The sequence below is a fragment of the Nesoenas mayeri genome (assembly GCF_963082525.1).
Source record: "Nesoenas mayeri genome assembly, chromosome: 1".
Lineage (NCBI taxonomy): Eukaryota > Metazoa > Chordata > Aves > Columbiformes > Columbidae > Nesoenas > Nesoenas mayeri.
In genome coordinates, this window is record NC_137541.1 from 25,611,645 (window position 1) to 25,631,261 (window position 19,617).

The 19,617-nt window shown below is 35.0% G+C and overlaps 1 protein-coding gene across 1 annotated transcript in view; it reads right to left on the bottom strand.

Annotated features, from left to right (window-relative positions):
- Positions 1 to 19,617, bottom strand: part of KCND2 (potassium voltage-gated channel subfamily D member 2) — a gene marked incomplete at both ends in the record, with an annotated part of 266,062 nt that overhangs the window by 245,221 nt on the left and 1,224 nt on the right. The window lies entirely within an intron of this gene.

Consider the following 19,617-nt stretch of genomic DNA (forward strand, 5'->3'; position numbering starts at 1 on the left):
AAGAAATGAGGTTAAGAGACACAGCAATACAAATAGTGTTTATCTAGCTCTATAACTACTATCTCAGAAGAACAAAGAGTCAAAATATATATTAAAAATGCACCTAATACTTGATAAGGTTAATAAACATCTACTTCTTTTGATATTTAGAACTGCTATATGTTAACTTATATCCAGTATCATTCTCAAGAAAAATTGATCTAGAATTTACCAAACCATGTTAGGCGCACTCTTTCTGAAACATAATATTTGGAAATGTTGTTAAAATAGCTTGTAACAGTATTAAACATGGAACGTAATGAATGGAGAAGTGTTCTACCACAAACCACTTGTGGCAAAATATGACAGTGATCCAATCTATTATCTCTTTTACTTCAAACTCAAAGCAAGGGTCTCCATTTGTTATCCTTGAATATCTATGTGTGGCTGCTTAATTCAATGGATTGCTGATAGAAATAATCTGTTAAAGGCTCTATGTCTCAAAGACCTCTCATCCAGTCCAAAAAAGAGAGTTACAATGACATATAATATCAAAATTAGGTCCCCAGGTTGCGTCATGGATCTTTCAATTGATGGTATAAATTATAGATTCAAGATGTAACTTCTTGGTAGCTTTTCAAAAAGTAGAATATTTCGTGCAAGTCCGCAGCTTGCTCGCTTGGAGAACTGATATTTCAAGTGAACCATTCATTTTGTTGTTTTTGTTTTCCCTGAAAGGTGATCCAAAATGCGCAAACAAGGAAAATACAGTCATAGCAGTAGTCCCTATGGAGTAGCTAGCAGAAATGGACATACACTTCAGGAACAGTAAACTGTAATTTTTGCTGTGTATAATCACAACATGAATGTGTCTCATCTGCTGTACTTCCAGATCAAGAATTCTGTATTTTCCTAAAATTTATAAGAAAGATTGTTCATAATTTGTTTTTCCAGAACTGAGTAATATTTTATCCAGTGCCTTCTCAGTCATTTAAACAATTGGAGATGCAACTCTGCTTTATACAAGTGTAGTATGAACCACTGTGTCGCCACTGCATTGTCCAATGAAAAATGAACATTTTATTTTAAGTCATTATGGTACTGTTGACCCTGAAGAAAAAAATTAAGTTAAAATAATAAGCATCACATAATAGTTGGAATGGTTGATCAAAATTGTTTCTAATATTAGATTTTTATATATACATAATTTGAATTACAATAGAAGTGCTTCATCTATTTTCTACATCCCACTACTTCAAAAGAATTAAACATGTACTTTGCTGGCAGTGCTAAGCATGACAGATCAGGCCTCACTCTATCTTCACATTACTGTAAACTGGGAGTAGCTTGTGAAACAATGGATTTATTAATACACTGCTGTAAAACTGATGTAAGTGGGATAAGCAAGTAAGAAGGCTCAGCACCCCATATGAAAATGCTTGGAACTCATCCAGCAAAAAGTGTCACACTTTAGCAGACAAGCTTAGTCTTTAGATGATGTGGTAATGGATGCTATAAAACCATAAAATGCTTTGCATAGACAAGATTCGCACTGGCTTAGTGGCTGAGATCCCCACGTTTGTGACCTCAACACTTGTCTGCTGCAACCATGTCTAAACTACCAACCCTGAAGGAGCTGCTATTGCTGAAGGAAAGGTAATTTATTCAACTTTGTTTACTGTATAGGTGCTTGGGTACCTTGAAGATGGACAGGGTATAGAAACCTAAGTAGAACAGGCTGCATCACTGTGAAGCTCTGTCTTCTATACTAGTTTTGTACTAAATGTTGTGTCAAACCTAGGGTAAAGAACTGTGGCATCATGATACTCAGAAATATTCCCAAGACTAATCAATATACCCAGATAGATTACTAGTTTTTTAATCACCACAGCCTCTGAGGGAATTGACAATACACTGAATGATAAATCTTTTAGTGAAAAGAACAGGAACGAAGACAAGAGAGAATAGTGCTACCTCAATCTGTATATCAGTGCTATGCCTGAACTCCAGAATAAAACACATTTTTCTCTCTTCACATACACACATAGGCACATGCACATATAGAGGGGAAAAAGTATAGCTTTTATTTATTCAAGTGTGCAAAGTACTGAGAAGCCACAATGCACCCTGTGTCTATGTTTGTGTGTGGTCTCAGGTCAGGGCTCCCACTGAGAACAGAGGATGTAGAGAATAAATGTCAGAAATGTTCATGCTTTGTAGAACCACTGTTTCATATCAGGAATTTAAAAACAGAGAAATACTATCTCTGTACAAAACAAAAATGGAAAAAGACCTAAAAAAGACCACATAAAAAAAGGAAGAAGATTTATTGTTTAGTATCTTCTAAATGTTACTGTAAAACAGCAAAAGTGGGATACTGTTTATGATTTAAGACACCCACATTTTAGTAGCTAGCACACTAAATTGATAATTGTTCACAAAAACAGCTAAAACATATCTGTTGGTTTTACATGTACTGCTAAAAGAGAACTGGCACCATAAAATACTAAACCCCACAAGTTTTTAGCTTTTCTGTCACATCTCAGTGCATTTAATATCCTTCTGTCATATTATTTATGACTTCACAAAGAAACCAGTTATTTCCCATTATCTCTTCAATAAATAAGTAAAGCAGAGCATGCTGCAGCGCTACCATTCGTTAATGAGATGCCTACAAAATCGTCACGGTGCCTAGTCTCAGAAGCTTGCGCAGCATCTAACTATTAGAGTTTGACTCAGCCCTGAAGAGTAATTCCATTTTTTACACATTGATATGTTCCAACCTGACGGCTGAGACACACATTTTGAAGTGGATTACATAAAGTAAGCAAACCTCTCCATGACACATTTAACATTAAAAAAAAAAAAAATAAATTAAAACTGTTTTCAGTGCTTTCATTGACATTTCCACCAGTCTATCATAAGGAAAGCAGGTCAAAGCTTTTATGTTGGATTTCATGTGGGAAAAATCCAACACTATTGGTCTGAGTTCTTTTGAAGGTATGAACTAAGAACATAGAAATGTTAGATTATATACTGCAAGACATAACTGGAATCCTGATCTAAAGCCCACTGAAGAAAATGAAAGAATTTCCATTAGCTTCTGTCAGCTTTGCCTCCAAACCCAGATGCTGGTAAAAATAATTAACCTTTTCTACCCATTTGTCTATATTGCTGCTTAGAAAGCAAATGCATAGGTGAAAAATGCTCCTCTTTTGTATTAGATCAATAAGACTTTCACACATGAAAATAAACTGGCATAAAATTACCTCTATTTTTATAAAACAAAATATTGCCAATATTTTTCAAATACAGTAGGTATGTTTTCCCCTACAGTTTCTAGTGGCCTCTTTTGTCATAAGACATAGTATTCATTATGTATATTTCTTTAGTTTTATTTACCATAAGTTGTCTCATTTCATTTCACTAGTTTGTAATACAGTTCTATAATATTCCTCTGTCTTTTTTTTCTTCTAGCAATATTTTATACTTTTGAATATCATTTCAACTGTGTTTTCCACTGTTTATTAAATGCACTATCAAGGACAGAAGATTTAAATGCTGTACATTTTGTGTGTTTTCCCTCATTCTATTCAATTAGCAGAAAAATATTTACTCATGACTCTTTCAAGACGTGTACAGGGGCTATTGTAATATAACCATAGTGCCTCAAGACATATAGGTATATGAATTTAAGTTCTGAGGTTCACCTCAGAACACAAGGACACAATAGATTGTGTCCTTTCTCCTGAGAAAGATGCTGTCACTACGAGTCAGGTAGAAAACAAAGATACTTTTGATGTGTGCATGTAGGTTTTTGCAAGTGACCTAGGGTTGAAGCTACCATTGTAGTCAATGAATCTCGAGAGTGATCTAGCTCACCTGAAATTAGACATGTATATTTGATTACTTCAGCTGGGGTCTTATTTAGACACTCCTAAATTCTGTTCTTTTTTTCCCAGGTGTGTGATTCAAAAGGAACAGAGGAAAATCAGCACTATTTACATATGAGATAAGGAAAAAAGAATTTCTCATGGAGAAAAGGAAATCAGATATGACTCACAAAATTCCTGGAAAATGCCATCAGAAAAACTTTTTTACTCAACAATCCATGTTAGACAATGAGGATAAAGATTTGTGTTTATCCACAAAACTCATTTACGCATGCTATATGATTACTGTTTAATAAGCCATTTCCTTCCATGAAACAGCTGTGAATATGCATGAAGTCACTCATGCAGTGCATCCTTGCCAACAAAGCTGCAATGTGCTCTTCAACTGAGTAAAATCCAAGAGTAAAGCCTTCTTCCCTCAGTCCTTCTTCCAGGTTTCTCAGATTACTGGCATTCATGTCTCACATCAGAAAAACAAACAAACAAACAAAACACCTGCAAGTTTATTTGTCTTTCATTAAACAAATTATTTAGCTAATGGTCATCATATATGGGAGGAACTTAAGAAAGTGCGGGCCTTCTCACTGGGAGTGATGGATTTGAATATGGAAAAGCAAGCAAATATAGAAGTGCATATAATAATCACTGTGCTGTTGATATGTATGGGTCTTAGCCAGCCATTCATTTTAACTGTTCAACAGATTCTTCTTTGGAAACTGAGTATTTCTTCTTTCTGCCCATTTTACCTATAACCATATCCTAATGTAGTTAAGCAGGATAATCCCGAAGTATAGGCAGAACTATCAGTTTAGAAGTCCTTTATATGAGCAGGATAATGAGGACATATAACATATGGCACATTTTTCACCAACTATTTTAGTAAACAGATCAACCAACAGATAAAACATTTATTGCTCTAAATAGCACTGTTATATCAGTCCAAAATTAGTTACATCAGGCTCTGGCTGTCATGTTCTCTGATGCTATTAATGTGTGATATACTTTCAAGGCTGCCTGAAAGTTTCTACGAGTTAACAAGACCTTGGTAAGCTAAGGAAAACAAAAAACTATGTCAACTTATTCCCTTTTCAGCTATAAGAAACTCTGAGAAAATTCTCTACTCCAATGTTGATTATGACCAATTTCTGTGAACTACTCGCAGAGGGATCCCATGTATGACTCAGCCTCCATGTTACCAGAGGAGATGCTGTATACTTGCTTCCCACAAAGAGTTTCCTCTTGATAAACTGCGGATAGAATAAACCTGTTACATCAGAAGCTGGAATCTATTATCTTACTCTTTTTTCTCATGGTGAAACTATGCTTCAATAAATATACCTAAAATGTGTCTTTTGCTTTTTTCAGACTCTCTGAGTATAAGGTATTGCAGGAATTCCTGTTGCACTGCCATGGAGTTTGGTTTAAATCCTTAGAGTTTCAGATAATTCAAATAAATAATTGTTGTCCTGGTCAATATCTTGCTAGAAGTTGTTCATATACAAGCTTGATGCAAAGTCCTCTCAGGTCAAGTCCAAGACTCTAATTGATTTTCATGGGCTTTAAATCAAGTGAATAGCACTAAATCCTGCAAGGCATTCAACACTCCCAGCTGCTACAGTATTTATTTGTCTTCCATTGAAATGCTTATTAAGTGTTTTGAAGATGACATAAGTTCTCATCACCTTGTAGATTACAACCTTTGATTATATAAATAGCTGAACAAAATAGTAATGGAAGAAACAACTGCCAGTTTAAAGCAGCTGTTTTCCTATTTGCACAGTTTTCAAGCTCTATGATATTCTTGGACCTTCTGAACCTTTGGTCCTTAGGAATAGCTGTCTTTATATATTGCCCATGACTTCTTGAAATAATTTAGGAAAAAAATATAAAACATTTTTTTTTCTGTAATCTAAGCCTGAACCAACCCACAGTTAAGTCATTTCCCTTAACTAAGAACCTGAGAGGGTGAGATGATGGAGCCATCTAGCCTAACATCCCATCAGTGACTAGAAGCAAATGACACGGGTATGACATAAGCAAAGGTAAGAAAATAGTGATACTTCCCCCATTATACCTTCTCAGCTTTTAGCAATCTGAAGCTTAAGGACTTTCCAAGGCAGATGTTGTAACTTTTGCATTTGATACCCATTAGTGGGTCTTCTGTCATTATTTTTTTCTAGTTGTTTTGCAGTCAAAATAGAATAGAACAGTAATGACTGGAAAGAGGCCTTACATCATAAAATGAAATTGTTCTCTCACAGCATTGCTTCTTAAAAATATTATCCTTTCTATGTATGGATGAAAAGTCAAAATTGCTTTGAACTGAAATCCAAAAAGCAATTCAGATCAAACAAACCAAATGTGTAATTTCATTTTCTACATTTCTAAACAAAAATGAAAAAAAGAGAAAGTGGTTTTCATTCGTAATTTTTTTGAAAATGGAAAACTCATAAATTATATTTTCTAACTACATCTTGCTTTTATTAAAGTTTTACTTTAGAAAAAAAAAGTTCAAAGATTGATGAATAGATTTTCTATCACCTTACAAAGAGCTCTTGATGTAATATTGTGAAATTTCTAGAAGAAGATAAGATTTCTTTAGGAAAAAAAAACTAGATACTTAACTGAACTCATTTACCTTATCTTCATATTAACTTAGTCTAACTGCAAAAGTTCTTAGCACTCTTAATAATACTCTGATCTAATTCAGTAAACATAATCAATACAAAAGTCATAAATTCTTATACTATAGCAATGAAAACTTCTGAACAGGTATATTGCTCTTCCACCTCCCACCACAAATCTGTTGTAGTGAACCTGCCTGGGAGAACACAGTATATGGAAGAGTTAGTGGTCCACTAAAAGTGAAGCTGGGTAAGCCTGGTAGCCCTGTGCTGCGTGTCCATCCTACCCTTCATGCTGGGCTGTGCTGCCCAAACATCTTGTACACAGGATAAACCTGACCAGATCATTGTAATCGAGGAGCCTGCAAGTAGGTCAGTAATGGCAACTACACCACTCAGGTGGCCTTAGCTTTATCTAAAAGTGCAACAAGAAATTCTCATGAGAACATGCTTTATGAAGACAGTTGTTTGACTGTAATAAATAAAAAAATAAACAAACAGATAAATAAGCAAATCATATAACAGTGCGAAGGACCAAAAAGAAGGATTTTCTCTTCACGGACAGGGTCTGTGCAGCATATCACGGAAAAATCCAGCCAACGCTACATGAATGCATGGTTTATAGCATCTGAGAGAGTATAAGATTTACTAGCTATCTATACTACTCTTTTCACTCTATCTTATTAAAACAGATATTTTATTAATCCATTCGCTGTTAGGTCTTTCTTGCTGAGATCCATAAAGAATCCTGCACCATCTCACTCTCGCCCCACTTCCCACCACCCCACCCTGGTGCAGAACACCAGTCACTATCACGCTGCTCTCTTGAAGGACTAGCAATTTGCATTTCTAACACTGTATTCAGCTTTTTCTCAACTTCCAGTAAACTAGTTAGGTAAACAATTTATCTGCAGACATGTTGCTAGAGTCCGTGTTGTCAATCTGTTTCTTAAGACAGGGGGAAAGTGGTAGGCATATTAAAAATATTCCTTCAAGTCTCAGAAGTGTGTAAATAGACTTGTCTTCATACAAGGACTTGTTCCAAGAGCAACTTCAAATCAGGCAAAAAACTTAAGAAAAAGCATACATTCTCTCCCATCAACATTATCTGCCTTCAAGTTTATAAAAAGCATTTACTTGAACAGCAAATAGAAGTACTATTTTTTAAAAATATAGTTAAATCTAAATTAATTTCCTCAAATTATGAGACAACCACTGTTTCCCCACAAAGGAGAAGTTAACTTTCTGTAGTGGTACAGGATAGCACTTTTGCTTTAGAACTTGTTTCTTCTGCAGTTTATTCATGTCTTTCCACAGGGGAAAAAAAAAAAAAAAAAAAGTTAAAAAAAAAGGTTAATATGCCTTTTAATGCATAAAGGAAAATAATTTCATGAAATCTCACACAAAGAGTAACAGACTGAATAAAATGTAGCTATTTCACACTAGTATAGAACTGCACTAGCTGGCAAATTTGAGATTTGCTGCTCTGGAAAAGCAGAACATGAAGATGAACTAAAATGAGTTAAACCAAATCATTGTCAATAACAGGATGTCATACCAAATTACAGAATATCCTCACCGGAGAGGCTGGCATGATTTGAAGAGAAGTGAACAAAGTTCAGAAGGCAAAAGAGAAAGACATAAACTCTGAAGCAATTTTGACCATAACCCTCCCTCGTGGCCCTCAAGCTTCTGCACTGCTCCAGTCTGGAGGCAGCTTTAAAGCAAATGGTCATTTTTAAATTGAAGTAAATATGAAAATGAATACTGATATGAGGAGAGTATCCCTGCTGCAATTTAGTTTAGTGTGTATCTAAGATTTTAAGTCTACTTCAGAGCTATGCACTGGCAATGCCCAGCTGCAATCTAGAGCTCTGACACCTCGTGGAAGACACTAGAATAATGACATGGGGGAACATGCCTGACACCCCTCCATTGGGGAAGTAAATATATTTGTCTGGAGGCACTTTAAAATGGAGTGGTGAAACAGTTAAGACCAACATGTGAATCAGTTGAACAGGAAGAACAACGGGAATAGTTTACAACCCATTGAAGTTAAGGTTTCAAGCTCTCCCTATCTTAATTCAAAAGCAGTGCTATTGGGAAAACGACTTCTTTCCTGCAGAAAATTACAATAGATACTTATCCAAGTGTTTCTTGCAGTCCTCTAGAGGTTTTTTCTAAACCAACAGGACCATTAAAACTCCTTAGTATTTTTTTAAATGTAATTTCTTTGTGTGTTGCTTGGAAAAGGCAAAGAAATTGGCAAAAGCACTGAAAAGGCCTTGAGAGTTATACAAAACAAGAATTTTTGGTTTAAATGTGGCAGACATACTGTCTTTTTGATAAAGTGGGAATTGTCATCAAATCCCAAGCATGCACTCTGCTATGATCTTTGAAAGGAATATGTTATGGGCCTCTCAGAGTTATATAACTGGGAACAAGGAGGCTAGACCAAACTAGCTAGACACGAAGACTGGGATTTATCTCATCCATCTCACTTGGTATTTAAATATTTAAGTCTCTGCTAATCATAATAAATTTCATTTATATTCAGTGCAGACGAATGAGCACCTCCAGCTGCCTGCTTCTCTTCATTACTTCCTAAGTGAAACAAGGATGACTAGTTCAGAAGGATTTAACTTTTGGAGGAGTAAGGGCTTAGAAATACCTCCCAGAGATGGTAAGCAACTGGCAGAGAAATAAGTTTGAATTCCACCTCCAGATTCTTCTACAATAATTTAATTATACAGTGTGTCCTGATTGTCCCTTATTAAAAAAAAAAAAAAAAAAGGATATCATACTTGTCTCCTGTAAAAGAGCTGTATGTCCTGATTGTCTCCTTTAAAAATCCCCACACCTAAGATACAATCCATGAATTTTGTAGCCATATCTTTGCACAGGAACATAGGCATTGGAAGAACCGTATACACACAGCATGGAAGGCATATTTAAGGAAACCTTTCTGCTGTATTTGGATTTGTTTGCTTTGAAAACAAAGGGCCTTCTTGGTATAGCTAGTGAGCTGGAAAATGGGTATCAGAAAGTATATTAAGGCAGAAGATACCCCACTTACACTAAAGAGATGAACCAACCTGTTTTCAGCCTTTTGATAGGAGTGTCTTTCAAATCCACTTTTAAGGATCCAAATCCGTAATTCAAAACATTGCTGTGTCCAGTATTCCACATCATCTAGCATCTTTCTCTGTATTTATTTAATTTGTTTGTGAAGATGTAGCAAACAGTGCACACTAGATGTGGTAGCTACATAGAGAAATAAGGAAAGCTCACATACCTTCTGGAAAGGTGTCACAAAAAACACGATCTTTTTCCTACTGCATTGACAAACTCACTCCGTGGATCCCTGTCTGACAGACCTCACACTGTACTCATGGTGTGAAGAGGGCTTGGGGCAAACAGTGGCCAGGAGGCAGCTGCATCCAAAGCAATTTGTACAGTTCACTCCAGACGCTCCTCTTTCTGTCATGTCCTAGAGACCTGCGGCAAAACTGCTTTCTATCTCCTTCTCCCACAACTAGGTTTTTATCTTACACATGTGAACTGCTGCACAAGGGTGTCTGTATTTTAAAATCACTGGTTGCATGTGCCAGACACAACTAGTCAGCATCATCTCTGGTCTGCAGCTGTGCCTGTCCACAGAGGAGCAAGGCTGTCATGGCTGTGCCAGTATGGCAGGAGGCTGAACCGTGCCGACGGGCTCACCAGCATGACCAGCAACATTGCTTCTCCCATGAATTATTTAATGTATTAAATTTCAAAACTTGGGGCCTTGGAAGGAAAGGAACTGTATATTAAATGAATTATAATGGTTGCAGTCTTACAGCAGGCACTATTTCTGCAATGATCTGACTGACATAAGGTGAAGGGAGAGGGGTTCTTAAAGTGTCACATAGTCCAAGAAGGACAGTGTATGTTTCACATATTACACGTTTTTTGTAAGGAGCTTCATTTACAATATTTCCTTCTAAAACTCAACACTTTGTGACACAGATTAACATCCTATAGGTTGATTACTGTGTTCAAAAATAAGTAATACTGAGCTTGTCAAATCATTAAGCCAGTCTGTGGATAGATTTGCTCTGTTTGAGGGGAAGTTTCACTTTGTAGCCCTTGCGATTTTCCATACAGATGCCAAAAAGGCAAAAACTAACTAAATTCTCAGTCACTGTAGAGTTTACAATGCGAATATTCAAAGATTCTTTTTATATAAATACATGTCAAATATAACAAATAGCTGCACCTACAACTTATCTAGCTCTTATTAGGTGTACAAGAATAGGTGTATATATTCTGTATAGTTCTGCCTGTCCCTAGTCCTTGTTAGACATGACTCAACAGGGATTTGATCATATGAACAAATGCCTCAATAATGAATGCCAACCAAAAAGCTTAGAAAAGATAACAATTCTCAGTTCTATAAGTGATACAAGACACCATGGTATTTAAATTAGAAAGCTGCTGTTAAAAGGAGTCGTTACTAAAAATTTTTAGTACTGCTGTGGTTTCAATAGAAAGATCACAATTCCTAACCTGCTATTTACCAAAAATGTAGTGATTAGATATCCTTAAACAAAAAAGTATATACTTTCTTCACAGATTTTGGAAAGCATCTGCAACCTCTCTGCTTTTCATTCCTCTGTGGGAAGCAGGAGAGTTTGGGGACCAGCATGTTGCAGCTGTAATCCACCGTGTCAAAGAGCATCAATTTTGTTCCTAAGCAACCCTGCACAGTGCAGTAGTTGCTGTCCATAGCTGATAAGGATGCACAGAGAATTGTTAACTGGCTGCAAGTGAGAGAGATGAAAGTTACAGAAACTGAAAGTAAGGCCACTAACACAGTAATAAAATTCCTCTTTTGGGTTATAAAAAAAAAAAAAAAAAAGGAGATGAACAGCAACATCAATGAAAAGTTAAGAATCCTACTCACATTATATCTGCTCTCATACAGAATACTCTGGTTCATCTTACTGAAAGAAGCAAGCAGTTAGGATGCAGCACACACATTTAGACTGTGAGCTATTACACAATGTTAAATTATGTCCTTCACAACCTCACAGTCTGACTCTCAGCCATTTCCAAGGAATGCCTGGATGGCCAAGCTTGCAAGTGATAACTTGAAAGACTGTTCCCTGTGTATCAGCCAAAACATTTTGAGAATCTGCCAATACAATGCAAAAAACTCCATGTCTTTTAACACACATTTGAAGAAAGTTGGATTTGGCCTTAAAATATTTTTTTTCAAAAAAAATTTATCAAAGCATGTTAATATATTAACATAAAAATAGATCATTATAAGTACCTTTATGAAGTTGCAGTTACTTCTTTATCCAAGGTGATTTAAAACTGTAGTGTACTTTAAAAAAAGTGTACTTTATTTTAATTTACCAAGGTACTTAGACTAATTAAATAAATTCCCAGAAGTTTATATTGTCTATTATACCAGAAGTTTTATCTATTTAAGGAAACTGAGTCTTCAATAATCAAGCAGACAAATTTATTTATGTAGATATGGATTTTATACTATTTTTATTTTAATGTTAATATCATGTTATATTAGATCACACATTGAAAAAATTTTACATGTGTTCTTAATATTAGGAGTTCTGCTTCGTATGTTAATTTTTGATATGAAGCTTTAGTGCAAGTGGTAGTACAAAGCTGAGTTAGGCACCATATGGTTAAGAGTCAGCTCACAAATCACAATGTTAGGATCAAATAAGTTATCCCCTGAATGCTTTACATTACTCGTTCAGACATAATAACTCTTTTTTTTTTTTCTTGAATTACTAATGCCTCTTAAGAATACCATACACTCAGCTGTCTATCATCTCCTTCTATGGGGTTATATGACTAGGGCATATTGTATTTTAGCGAGACCTGAATCCTTGCAAGATCCATTTGATTTTGATAGAGTAGGACATACCCAGAGTCTCAGTACAGCACCCACCCTAGCAGTTAGACTTGTGTACATAGGACCATGTTTTGTAAGGTGACTAGGTACCTAGTTTCCAAGCTTGCTTTCTTTCAGTTGTTCTTCCTTGTGTTTTGACACACCTAAGCCTCTTTGAGAATTCAAGCTGGGTGCCCATCTGCCTCTCTAGATACCTAAACACCTTTTAAAAACTTTCTTGCAGTGTTTAGCTTCAACAAACTAACAAAGCCAGGAGATCTCTGTGTCTCTAAGAGTTGATTTCACCAAGCCAACTAGATCAAAGAAACCATAACATGGATAAAACTGAAAACCTGGGGATGAAATGCAAAATACTGCTCCTAAATACTTCAAATGTGCAAAAAATGACTCTGTTCATATTAATAACATTTTTGTAGGTATTTAGGCAACTTCTCATTTTCTGTAACAGTGCAGGATCAGGCCCTAAATGAGTACCTTTACCCAGTGTTTCCAAAGGCTTTCACCTTCAGGATAGAGACCTGCAGACAAGTAGGGAACAATATTGTGCAGTGGAATAGAAGAAAGGAAACTGTTTTTCTAAATACACGAAGAACACAATTGCTTAAATGAATAATATCTTTGTATCTTTAATATTTACACAAATAGTCTTTTAATGTTTTGTTAGCTTTTGTACATGCACTTATCTGCCAGAATCTGAACTGACGGTAGTAGGAACTCTATACTGATGACTGGATACATCAAGATATGCCTTCTAATGAAGCACAAGGGGTGTCTACACTGGTGTGAGAAAAAGAGTGAGGTGTTATTTGAATCATAATAGAGATGAATCTTGTTGAATTTTTTTTAAATGAAGCTAAAATATTCTAGGACTGATGTATCAGGCACATGATCTTCATATGTGCTCATGTTTAAATTTTAGCATTCATACACCAGATGCCTGAGCAAATATTAGTATCCAGTATTTTTCTACAGAACACTTACACCTGTTGCATATCAGGTGACCTAGTCAAAAGCACTATTCTTTATTTCATCTCAATTCACATTCATTTACCTCTATGCTGTGGAAATAATGCAAATTTGTGTACTTTGATGAAAATTGATTTTTTTTTTGTCAAAACAAAACTGGTAACTTTTTTACTCAACAGGAGGATATAAAATATTACCAGATGCACAAGAAGATCAAAATCATGTGCTTCAGCAAAAAATACTTAAATAATGGTAGAATTTGGGTTACTAATTGTGACAGGGGTCAAAGTCTAAGCATGGTAACTATTATTGTTCCAGGAAATTTAGCATAGAGCTATCATTTCAAAGTACTGCCTAGGAATTTAAATACCTTTCCTCCACTGCATGAGCAATGCAGAAAAAAAGATGTTTTAAAGACTATGTCTTGCACAAAAATCTGTGTTCCCATCTATTGCCCGATAAATGATGGGTACAGAAATATGCAGAATCTTTTCCATCACTGTCAGCTCTGTTGTCAGGTAACTGATGAAACCTGATAAGGCTGAATCTAAACTTTGTTTCTGCATTTCTAATTTATACTCCCTCTTTTGAACAAGCTATCCACTTAACCCCTGCTGAGCCAGATTCTTCTCTTCTCAGTTTACTATGACACAAATTATTAATTGCTGCCAGTGAACTACAGTGGTGTAAAAATAAAATAATAGTAGTTAATTAGATTTTCTTTCAAATGTCTGAGAAGTTAATAGTCATCTTGAAGTTAGAAGATGTTGTCAACCTATTCTGGATAATTGTTTTATTTCTGCAGAATTTATAAGTTCCATTTCCAGATTTTTTTTCACAGTAGTACTATTTCTAATACTGTACTCATAGATTTATATGGCTTTTATACTGCAAATTTTTCTTCTTAGACAAAGGCACAATGATGTGAGTCAAGTACAGATTGTCATCACTCAGTTTGAACTTCTTGGGTTCTATCACTTAAGGATTTTACTAAAATCACAATATTCGCAGAGGACTAGTTGAATGATAGGCCATAATTAATAGATCAGGCACCAGTCATAATTACTCTCTGAGTCAATTTATTCTGCTGTACTAAGTCAGCGTATTTCTCTGCTGCATCCCAGCCCACACCAATCTCATTGTTCTTATGCTTGACACACAATAACAGCAAGGAAACAAAATTCCATCTGTTTCCATCAAAGGAGCAAATAAATTAGATTCTGAGCAGAAAGATCTTTTTGCTAAGCGTCACCTTCATGCTCTTCATAGCTGAAGTAAGAAAATACGTGCTCAAGAAAAATGAGTGAACTAACTCCTGCTCCTCATGGAGTTCTTCAGAATTTTTTTGAACAGGAAAGCTGGTCCCTAGTGCAACTAAGTGGGACTATAATGACTCTTGTTCTCTGTCAAGCCAACAACAGCTCAATACAGTTTAAGTAACCTTTTTATTGGAGAACAATTTTTTATTTTTTTTTTTCACTGCCATCAAAATGACCCTCACTTTTCAGTATTTCAAATTCTTCCTGGAGCCCTTATTGAATACCTAGTAATGTGCTTTGAAGATGATTACACTACACTTTGTCCCTCCTCTGTCACATAGTATTCTACCTATTCAGGTTAAACATTTCTGCTGTGAAGAGAAAATAGATTGAGACATCAAACACATTTGTAAAATACAAAATTCACTAGGTTGTACACAAGAACACAAAAATAGAAAAATTCTATTTGAAACAGGGTTGGAAATATCAAACACAAAATGAATAAATGAGCCAATATGCAAGTAAGAGATACAGAAATAATATTCCAACTTTGCTAATCTCTACTTTTGTAATATTTATCATAAGAGTATTTCTAAACTTTTAATTAAATTGTTCACAAAATAAAGATTGCTATTTTTGTGCTCTCTTATAGATTACTGAACTCAATTTTTCTAATACAAGTCCTGAAGACATGGTTATTTTCAAACTAGCATGCAGATACCATAAGAAGCCAAAGCAGCTCACAATGGTCAGAAAAAGAACACAAGAAAATGTGTGTGGCATTTGGCAAAAAAGTGATGCTGTGGAAATTTTATGATGCTCATAAGGAAAAAATCTATCAAAGAAAGGTCAGAAGAAAAACCTGTTACGAGAAAAGTTCAGGTCAAATGAATGACAATGAAGATGCATGAAAGATTTGATCTAGTGGTGAAGAATGAATGAGGAATCTGAAACAAAGAAACAGAAAAAAATAAAGCCAGAAGAGTCTTAATATGAACATTGAACTTGTCTTGAAAAAGACAAGAAAGCTGCCAAGCCAGCAGAAAAGTCCCCAAACTGTGAAATGTCATAGTTTGAAATAAAAGTGAAGAAAATAAATAGGTGATGTATACCCATAGGGTGCAATTTGAATGGAAAAGGAGTGAAGATGGGAGAGAATCGAATGCACAAGAGAATGAAATCTATCACCCTATTTTCCTGTTCACCATTTGAAGCTTTTTGTTGTCACATCCAGTCACCTATTTGATTATAAAGACTTCAGGGAATTGTATATGTCTCAGATGGGCTTCATCATATGTTAGGGGCTATATTAACAAATAATGAAAATAGTTGCTTTATCTTTTCTGAAAGACATATCTCTAGTTTATGCAGTCAAAACAAATAAATGGTCTTGTGTTTAAGCTTCCCTTCATAAAATATTGTGTGACTTGACAAAGCTACCCAATGTAAAGCATATAACTATAGAAGTTTAACATAGCAGTGAGATTGCTTTAAAACTAGCCACAGAAGAGCACTATGTTCCTTATTTAAGTATAATATCTTTATAAAACATAAACTACACTATAGGTCTGTCTGATTTGGGAAAAAACATTACCCTTACACCATCAAAACCTTATCAGCTATTCCAACTCATCTGCTGGCTATTGACAGGGCAGAAGGAAAGTTTCTATATTATCATGTTATGAGGTGACAGAAGACAGTGACGTAACTGTGTTATTATGTGTGTAGATGTTCACAAGTCCCCATGTTAGTCTGCCAGTCCCAATTTAATAGACTTGTACTTTTTTTCTCTGCCAGGTTTTACACTACCCTGTTTCTTGACCTTGATGCCCCTAACTTCTACGGGTTTCATTGTTATCTTGAATCGCCAGAAGCTGCTTTGTGACCTCTTTCAATATTATTCTCTTGTCTCTTCTTTCCCTTGTCCCTACTTCTGCTTTTGTTACAAGTAATACTGATAAAACACAAATTTGAAATTTGAAATCAGACAGCTCAGCTAATGGCAGAGTGCATGCTGTTTTTCTAGAGTCATCTCTTTATCCCTCTCTATCTCTCTCTTTTAGCCTTCATCTTTTTCTCGCTCTCTTTTTCTCTCTTCCTTTGCTCCTTTCTTCCATTTATTTCATATAACATCTCTGAGTACAACTATGTACTTCTTGAGTTGAGCAGTCAAGAACAGTCAATAGCTGGGATATCCTTGGATGCTAAAATGTAGTAATATTTGAAATCACTGGCACTCTGCAGAGGAAAATGTAATCTATGTTTTTTAAAGACACTTTAATTGCTCAGCAGTCATGCAGAACTGAGAAATATAGCTCTGCTTCCAAGATAATAACTCCCCAAATTGTAAAGGTCTCTTGCTCAATACCCTTGCTATCTATCAAAATATGAGACTGACACCAAAACTCAAAAGCCCAACTTCATGTTAATCTATTATTCAGTATTAGCTTTCATGTATTTTTGTAATATTTCACCTACTATAACCTACTGTGTGCTACTGTCATTTAAAACATAAATACTTCATCTGGTTTTGTTGCTAAAAGAAAAAAAGTCGTTCATGTAGAGTCCATTTATATGGCCCTACTTCAGCTAAAACTAAAATTAAAAATGAATGGGAGTTCTATATTGGTAAATGGATGAGAAGCAGTACTACTTACAATCGGCTTTCACTGACCCTTGCTGTTTGTCCTTTTATTTTCTCTCTTTTTGTGTGTGTGTAATTGTTTCATCAACTAAAAAGAGTTCAAAGCTTTTATGATGTTAATTCCATTTAAATCATTCATATGTATTTAACATTTAAACATAATCTTTATATAATTATCATGAAGTTACTAAAAGGACTTCATCCAGCTAATGCATTGATTAGAGATTTGTCAGAAATTTGTGATGTCTTTCATGTCTGAACTTATAATTATATCTGAACTTCTGAGGGTGACACTTTGGATCTCTGTACAACCTGCTCAAAACTTTCTCTGTGCAGGCTACCTTGAAAAAGCAGTCAAGTATGAGTGTACTCTTTTTAAACCTTTTTCTTCCGTTCAGGACCTAAATATTGTATGGCTGCATCCTTGGAAATAGGTTCTTGGGCTCCATTCAAAGAGATTTTTAATGATGTTCAAATCTCATCAGTACTTTTTAAGATTTTACTTGGTGCAATACCTCAGAGCCTGAAACTATAGCATAATACTCACTTTTTGGTGAAAGAAGCAAACAAATCATATTCATGTCAAGTAGATACCACACCCATGTCATAAACAATCGTAAACTGGTGACAAAATTATGTTCAGTACCACGGACAAGTCCTGCCCAAACTGCCCAGAACTGCAAATGTAACTTACCCCAAAAACACCTTTCCTTGCAAAAAACACAGATCAGATCCTGCTCTTTTATAATAAGATTATACATTTTAAATATTGCTAAATTCTTAGGACCTAATTTGTTGAAATCATCACCATTCTAATTCAAAAATATGTGGCAAAAAGTATCAGCATCACAAAATACAGGACTATGGAATTAGTCAGCATGCATAACTTGTTCCTTCTGCTGACTTGTCCCTTCAGTTTGTCACTACCAGAAGAAAACAAGAACAAAAAAAATCTGGGAACCTGAAAAGGAAATTAAAATCCCCAAAGCTCCTGTCACTCCTTTTTAGCATAACTTGCCCTTACAAGTAGTATGAAATATTTACGATGCACTATTTTTATCTTCATTTGTTACATCACGCTGAAGGTAAAAGCTCTGTATAAAAAATGGTGGCATAAAACAGTCCCTTTATGTTTTTCAATATTTTGTTGTGCATGTTTCCCAACTAAATTACAATTAAACATAATAAAACAACTTTTTCACAGTAGATTAATAATGCACTTTCTTTTTGTTAAATGTAGAAGTTATACTTGTTTAATAAACCTCAGTAGTCCCAACAAGATGTGGAAAAATGTTTGGCTAGTAAAATGATGGGCTTTATCTTCATGAAAGTGAAAAGTTTACCTTTTAATTTCTTTAATTATTAAATAACAAGACAGCTTCTAAAGAATAAACAAATTTTCGGTTTCATAGATGATTCTCTACAGCTCAGAATTAAGAATAGAGCAAAAAATGTTCTTAAATTAGTCAGCCTTCTAAATCCCTGTTATAATTACAGACATATGCATATTACAAGTTGGTGCAAAGAATCAGATGGTACACTATGACTCTGGTATCAGAGACCTTGTTAAATAATACTATCTCCCATCCTTCCAGTAAACTGCATTGAGGTCTAATGTCAACGATGGCATTTTTTAACTCCTAATTCTCTAGAAGAACTTATACTGGCATTAGAATGATTTTTTAAGACATATGCTTGACCTGTCTTGTGTCTCACACTTCCTCAGAAAATTTTCCAGAGTCTATCACCAGTCAGTGCAGTTTGACACTTGTCATTTACAAGTTACAGATACATAAAAATCAAAGAAAATTTATCCAGTGTCTTAAATAACATCAGGAATAATTTTTGTGAAGATTAAGGTAACTATACCTGGTTTATTTCCATAAAAAACAAATCACTTTGTAATACTGAACTCAATATCCAAATATACATCAATATATCAATTCAAACAAAATGGCAGACTTTTATGTATTACCAAAATAAGACATCATACTTGGGTTCTCCTTACAGCTATCACTACTTCAGCAACACTCTAACAAGTCCTGTCAGCAAAAACACTACTCTACTAAAAATCCACTGATAACTCACAGATATTCATAAAATATTTCAGCTTCACTATCCAAAACCAAATAAAATGTTAGATAAAATTGCAAAGAACTGGAACAGCTTCAAGATTTTGTTTTGTTGTTTACTTTTTCAGTTTATCTGCAGGTTTGTATGTTGGGTTATTTTAACTTGAGCAAAACTTAGAAGTCACTTGCATGTGTAAAACATTTAGAAAGAAGTGATGAGTCATATTTATAAAGTTCTGTAAGAAAAA